The sequence below is a fragment of the Miscanthus floridulus genome, chromosome 18 (genome assembly GCF_019320115.1).
Source record: "Miscanthus floridulus cultivar M001 chromosome 18, ASM1932011v1, whole genome shotgun sequence".
NCBI lineage: Eukaryota > Viridiplantae > Streptophyta > Magnoliopsida > Poales > Poaceae > Miscanthus > Miscanthus floridulus.
The window spans coordinates 4,406,422-4,414,084 of record NC_089597.1 but is presented as its reverse complement, the minus strand read 5'-3'; the positions used below and the strand labels follow the sequence as shown (position 1 = coordinate 4,414,084).

General features: G+C 57.5%; 1 pseudogene; it reads right to left on the bottom strand.

The window, feature by feature from the left end:
• Positions 1-5,233: 5,233 nt before the first annotated feature.
• LOC136523187 (aquaporin PIP1-6-like) lies at positions 5,234-6,026 on the bottom strand (annotated as a pseudogene).
• Positions 6,027-7,663: the final 1,637 nt, after the last annotated feature.

The following is a 7,663-nucleotide window of genomic DNA, read 5'->3' as shown; positions in this document are numbered from 1 at the left end:
TATCAGAAATGCGAGAACCCACAAACACACGAAGAAAGAAAAAAGAAAAAGTCCAGAAAATACCTGAAGAGGTAGGGATAACGATCTCACGGAGGGCTCCTCTGGCCTGGTCCAGGGCGTTCAGCATGGTCGAGATCCCGATGTCAAGACCTTCTCGCTCCATACTCTCGGAATGATCATCGAGCGAGAAAAGAGCCGACGTCGGGTCCTGAGCAGCCATCCACTGGAGCGGCGGCTCCCCCCGCGCAGGGGAGCGGCTTCCTCCCGACAAAGGGGCCGGTGGCGGCTCCCTCCTGACCCTGTGCGGCACCACCGCCGCACTCAAGGACCCTCCGGCTGGACCCTCCTCCGTCTGGACCGCTTCGGGCGCCACGGGCGGATCCACATGGGCACTTGGCGGCGCGGATTGCACCACGCCCTCGGGTGCCACCACGACCGTGCCCGGCTGATCCTGGCTCGGCGCAGTCACGATCACCGGCGGCATACGGTCCTCGGCCGGCTCTTCCACACCCGCCACGGAAGAAGCCGCTCGCTCAGTAGCCTCCGCGGGCGTGGGAGCCACCATGGACGCCGTCGGTTCGGCCAACGCGGCCCCAACGTCGGCACCACCCCTGCCCGAAACAGGGGTGACTCCAGGCGACGCCGTCTGTCCCGCTTGAAGGGCGAGACTCTTCTTGGGTGCCAGCCCCAGGGGGTGACCCGTCCGCAAGAACCTACACAAAGGTAATAACCGTTAAGTCAAAATAAAAATGGAAAAAAGATGAAAACAGAGGAGTCAAGAGCTTACGTTGACGTCCTCGGCCGGCGGAAGCAGTTTTGGGGACGGATCCCCAGATCCCTGCCCGACTCATCCGGACGGGACCGTTTCTTGCCCGCCCCCTGCTCCTGGGGCAGGGGGGTTCATCTCGTCGGGCGCAGCGCCGGAGTCGCTCCCCTCCATCGTCTCGTCGGGCGCGGCACCGGAGCCGTCCCCCTCCCTCGTCTCGCGGGCGCAGCACCGGAGCTGCTCCCCTCCATCACCTCGCAAGGCTGCGGCATCAGAGCCGGGCGCGCCTCCGGTACTACCCTCTTCCACGATCGCCTCAGGGTCGGCGGCAGCAAGCCCAGCGTCCCCCATCCACCGATCCTCGGCCGGCACGCCGTGCGAAGCGGCGGACTCGCCGGCCTCCACTGACCTCATTGATTCGCTTCCCTCTGCGTGAAAAGCAAAGGGCCCCTGCACGGGTGGGTGGCCACTTGTCAGCGTTTCCTCATCCTCCAGGACGCCCCAATCCACGTCGACGGCTACCTCGTCGTCGCCGTCGTCATCATCATCATCGTCGTCATCCTCACTGCTCACGTCCTCTCCCCGATCCCGTGCCTCCTGCTTCAGTCGTTTCGCCTTCTTCATCTCCTCCTTTGCTTTCTTGTCCCGCTCAGCCGCGAGTCGATTCGCCGCCGCCACAGCCCTGTCCTTCGGCAGTGGAGCCGGACTATCCTTGAAGACTAGCCCCCTCGGCTAGCCCCAACATCACAAAAGCAAGTATTAAAAAAGGGAGATTCAGGAGAAAGAAAAGAGTACAGGAGAAGAGGGCTTACGAATTCGAAGAACCCAGGCTCCGGCCGCATTGGGGGATGCCCGGGCACCGGATACACAATGTCGAGGACCATGCCGGCAGAATCCTTCGTCGGCTCCGTCGCCTCCTTGACACGCTGCGCCACTTCCGAATAAGGGAGCGCCTCGTCAACGAGCACCGTCCCCTCGAACGATACCCCTGGCATCATCCGATGCAGGGGAAGCACACGCGCCATCAGTGGCGCCACCCTCCTCGCGTGGTAAGCACCGATAATCCCCGACCCCTTTACACCCCGACCCTTCAGGGCATGGAGGGCGGAGAGAAGGTCGGAGATGTGCTTCTTGTCTTTAGCCTGGACGCCCCAGCCCCATGACGCCGGAGCATCCACAATAAGACGTCCGGTGTACTTCGGTAGGGGGGCACTCGCATCATCCCTAACATAAAACCACTGCGAATGCCATCCCTTGTTGGATGTAGCCAGACGCATGTACGGGTAACCCTTCGACCGGGTATGGCGCAGATGAATGCTGGCACACCCCATCGGCGCGTTCACTTCTGTCCCCCCAATCTTCCTCTTCGACAGACTAACGCTAAAGAAATACCGCCACAGATCAAAGTGGGGATCGATCCCCAGGAAACCCTCGCACAGGGCAACAAACGCTGCCATATGCTGTATCCCATTGGGAGTTAGATGCTGCAGCTCTACCTCATAGTAATCTAATAGCCCCCGAAGGAATCTATGCGCGGGTACCCCGAATCCCCGCTCATGGAAGAGGGCAAAAGAGACGACATACCCTTCAGGCGGCACCGGCTCACCCTCGTCGCCAGGAAGCAACCACTCCTGGACGGCGGATTGTGGGCGGAGAAGGCCACGGCGGACGAGGCCCTCCAGACGCCGGGAAGAGATGCTTGATCTGCCCCACAACTCCATTGAAGCAGTAGGGGGGAAGGGCAGGCGCGAGCTTAACGGCGGCTGGAACACGAACGCAGGCCGGTCGACGGTGGCGGTGCGGGCGTGAGGGGCTGGGAAGATTGGCGGCGGATGTCTCAGAACGCAAAGGAAGGGGAGCGAAATACGGGACCCTGGGGGCGAACCCCGCGGTTTTATAGGGGGCGACGGATGCGAGAAGGGCAACCGTCCGCCTCGATCTCCGGGCCTGCCACGCGCGCCACCGCGTCACGTCGCGGGACACGCGCCCGCAGTTCCTATCCTCTCATCCCCAAAAATCTCGGCGGACGGTTCGCCTTCCCCAAGTGAAACCGGACTCTCTACCCACCAGGGAAGCGCCAGCCACAAAGGCCTGTTTTCTTCTTTCTTTGGACCACCAAGGGCCCAGACACTCGCCGACCGGCCCAACTAAAAAGGAATCCACGAACGGTCCGCCTTCAAGGGCAGAAGCACCAGTTATGACAGCTCCAATTCAATCCCCAGCGAACGGGACGACACGACCCACTCGGAAAAACACCCGGATGAAGAAAAACTAGGTCCTTCAGCCTTACCCACGAAGGGGCCGATATAACCCCCCGGGCGACTCAACTCGAGTCACCCGGGGGCTCGGGGGCTACACCCATCGGGTGCGCTCGCGCGCACCCTCCGGCAAATTAGCTTCGGCGAAATCAAAAACACCCTCCAGGCGGTTCTACCCGAATCACCTAGAGTCTCGGGGGCTACTGTCGGGGACCTAATACCGGGGTACCCCAGAAGGCGGAACCGATAACCACCAAACGTGAAAAACTTCCGGACGCATAAAGGCGTCATGTCATCCCTTGTTCGAGTAACAGGAGTTCGGTTCCGCCTCGCCCGACGCTTATAGGGCGGGCTCGGTCTCGCACGAGGGCCGAGGGATAAACTCCGTCTCGCCCGACCCCTCGAGGGCGGGCTCGGTCTCGCCCGAGGGCTAAGGGATGAGTTCCGTCTCGCCCGATCCCGGAGGGGCAGGGTCGGCCTCACCCGACGCCTTTGTGGGGTAACCCTGTCTCGCCCAAAGGCTCAAAGCCAAACTCCGTCTCGCCCGACGCTTATAGGGCGGGCTCGGTCTCGCCCGAGGGCTAAGGGATAGATTCCGCCTCGCCCGATCCCAGAGGGATAGGGTTAGTCTCGCCCAAGAGATAGGGATTGATCTCCGCCTCACCCGACGGCCCAGAACGAGCCTCGCCCTGATCGATATCTATCCCTCATAATGATGGGTACAGGACGAGACAAGACATTCGGGTCAACCATGGCTCCAACGACCATACCCTGCGCCCTGGCAGGAAAAGGACTGCCTAGGGAACGACAGGACTGATGCTTTAGACCCTTCCGGGCGCCGCAGAGCCCAAAAGGTATTACAGGTGTGCACGCCTCACCCTGTAGAGTTGTAGGCGCCGCCTTCAGCTCTGGGACACGGAACCCAACAAAGATATACGACAACCGCTACGCTCCAAGAACGGATTTGTTATCTCCACGGACGACGGGTATTCCGTTACCACGCTGTGGACCCGAGGGAGCGTCGCCCGCTTCCCGACCCCTCAGGTCCTCCCAGTCGGAAGGCCTTGGCCACGGTGCCACACCGGACCCCGACCCCGAACTCTCCCAACAAGGAATCATGGGAACCAGAAGGCTCACGGAGCGGGGCTGGGAGAGGCTCATAAGTCAAAACCACCGTACTACAGCCCATACCCTGCGCAGGGCAGCGTTCTGTGACTAGCCTGACATCCTACAGAGACATCGACAATATCGTAAGCACTTATCTTCCTCCGCACTCATCAGGATGGAGGACCTGATCGGATAGACGTAAGCCACAAGACTAAGTAGAATACGCATCCCGGAGTCTTCACCCTTGTAAAGCCACCCCTTTCATCTATAAAAGGGGGTGCACATCCTCCATCGAAGGGACGGAAAAACGATAGTACGCACTCATACACACATTCAAGCAGCTACTGAAGCTCTTGACCACCTTTGAATCCTTCGATCAGAGACTTGGGACCAGTCCCTCTCTCAGCAGTTTGTATCCCTTACTACAGACCGTTCACGGTGCTAATAACACAAGCAGCAACAAACTGGACGTAGGGACGTTCCGCCCGAACCAGTATAAATTCTGTGTCCTTTAGCGCACCATCCGAGCCTAACGCGCATTACTATAAATTCACTTGCCGGTGCTTGTACGAAACACCGACAGCCGTGTGTAGTTAGCACATGTACTGTCCTTGTCCTCCCTTCAGCTATAAAAGGAGAGGACTTGGGCCACTTAGAGGAGGACGGAGAAGAAGGCCTTGTAACACACACTTTCCAGTGGCCTGAGAGCAGCGTCTCAAGCAGCCCAAACCACTCCTCGCCGAGACCTGGGACTAACTCCCTCTCTCATCTAGCTTGTAACCCCCTACTACAAGCACTCCGGTGCAAGGAATACAAGATCGATCTCTTAAACTGGACATAGGGCACCGATTGCCTGAACCAGTATAAACATTGTGTCTCTTTGCATCACCATCCGGAATTGGAAACACGCAGCTCAAATTCACTAGTTGGTTGAGGACCCCCGGTCCGAAACCACCAACACATACATACATACATACATACGTACGTACGTACGTACGTACGTATACACACGGAGTGATGGTCCATATTGAGCGGCCGACAGATCAGCACGATGTGGCAGCAGAATCCGTGTATGCCGGCAAGCAACAAGGCTCAAGGTACACTAGTAGTGATCGCTGGACTTGAAGGGGATGGCCCTGATGACGACCTGGTGGTACACCGCCGCAAGCGGCGCTCCGGCGAACGGCCCCCACCCAGAAGATCCACTGTCACCATCCAATGCAAGCATTGCAATTGCAATCGTCGTCAGATGATAATGATTGTGATTAGTCTATATAGGCGCCATCAGTATGCATGTCTACGGTAGCTGTGCAAACTTGGACGTGCCACCCGTGCGGGCTGTCGTAGATGATGGCGGCGCCGAGGCTCCTGATGCCGGGGTTGATCCCGGTGCCGGTGATCGGGATGGTGGAGAGGTGCACCAGGAATTGAACACGGCGAAGCCGATGGGCAGCGGGGGCCAGCACGGGGACGTGGGAGTCCCTCGCGTTGCGCTTGCCGTCGGTGGCGGAGAAGACGGTGTACACGAGCACGAACGTACCGACGATCTCGGCGCCGAGGCCGTCGTCCTTGGTGTACCCATCAAGTACCCGGGGCTGACGGCGTTGGCTGGCGCCGCCGCCCGCGGGCTCGTACAGCGCGCTCCCGAATGCCTTAACGACGCCAGTGCGGCAGACGGCGCCCAGGCACTGCATCACCACGTAGTAGACGGCCCGCGTCAGCGACAGTTTTCTGGCCAGGAGGAGCCCGAACGCGACGGCCGGGTTGATGTGCCCTCCCGAGAGGCCCGCGGTGCAGCAGACGAGCGTGAAGATCATGCCGCCGAACCCCCTCGCGATGCCCTGGATGCCCACGGTGCCGCACTTGGAGGGGGACTTGCTCACGTCCATCACCGTCAGCACATGCCGGCACGGTAGAAGGACCACGACGAGAGCTGACGATTCGCTACACTAGTCTTCCACCGAGCGCCGACGTGCGGCCGTGCGGCCTGCGCACCCACTGGTCTGTTGTCAAGTGCCTGAATGCCTAATAAAGCTTATCAGCTAGTAACGGAAATGGGAAGCATGAAATTAAGCTTCGTCTATTTTGTTCCGAATGAAATTAAGCTACCTGCTACTGCTACTGCTACCATTACCAACAACGGGGGAGCATGTTCGTGTTCTCGTGCTGGCTACTGCTACCATTACCTGCAAATAAACCTCCAGTTCAATTCTGTGCGTGTTCTCGTGTGTCGTCCTGCCACAACGAAGGTTCATAAGGCCATGTTTAGATTGAAGCCGCTAAAATTTAGACAGTTAAACAAGTTGCTAAATTTTAGCCACCGCTGTTTAGTTTTATTTTTTAGGTAAACGACGGGGGGGGGGGGGGGGGGGGGGGGGGGGGGGGGGGGGGGGGGGTTCAAAGAGGATCCCCACTTGATTTTATTCCACAGATGCTGGCAAAGCCGGTTGGTGGACGGGGCATAGCCCCGAAAGTTCAAAGGATTACATCAAGCAAGTAATGGAAAGTTTAGATTACATATCAAACATGTTTCTCCAACGTAAGAGTAGGGAAGCATTCCGCCGGGGTATTCTGCATGCCCAGGAGTTCATCGCGTATCTGCAGGCAGCTAGCAGTCGATCGGTGCTCGGTGGTAGGCGTTTTGAACACCACCTCATGTCTGTGTTTCTAGATCTCCCAACAGCATAACAGGATAGTAGTGGTAGGCCGCTCGATGGTGACGCGCTCACCCGCTGGGGAGCGCGCGCGCCGACGAGGGGGCCGGCGATGGCGCCATAATCCTCCGCTCCGGGCAACGGCCACCGGACAGCCTCCACTGCTCTCTGCTCTCCGCTGCGAGGCTGAGAGAGGAAGGGGAGGGAGACGGAATGAGCCTAGGGTTCCGGGGAGAGCGCCGGCCACGCGGTTTTGATCCGCCAAGATCACCGCATGGCCATCTGATCTCCATTGACGGCTGAGAGCTGCCGGGCCAGCATTCGGCCTAGGCTGGCTTGCGCGGCGGCCGGCTTTGCTGGCCCAGGCCTTGGTTACGGCCTGGGAAGGCGCAGCGCATGCGAGAGCAGAGCCGGCTGGGCCGCTTTGCTGCTTGGGCCGAGTAAACAAACTTTGAGTCCTTTTTTATTTTCTAAATTCCAGAGAATTTATTCTTTTCCTGGTATTTGATTAATGGCTCAAATAAAATTAGTAAAGAGAATTTTCCTATGGGTAAAATTCACCAATTAAGTATGAGTTTTTCGCTGCAATGATCAATTTATCCTCTGATTAATTTTTGAACCAACAAGAAAATTTTAATTGGAGGAGTAGTCATATTTGTTTAAGTTAAATCATCATATTGTTATTTCTGAGCAACGTTGATGATAACAATATTATAATGTATATTCATAAGTTTTTCATGTATTAATTCTATTTCTGTCCAACGATGATGTAGAATTAGTGTATAAGAATGTTGTATGTTTTAATTTTGACCAACGTTAAATTAAAGCATGCAATTATGATGTCATATTTTCTCACTATCTCTGACGGTGTTTTTCAG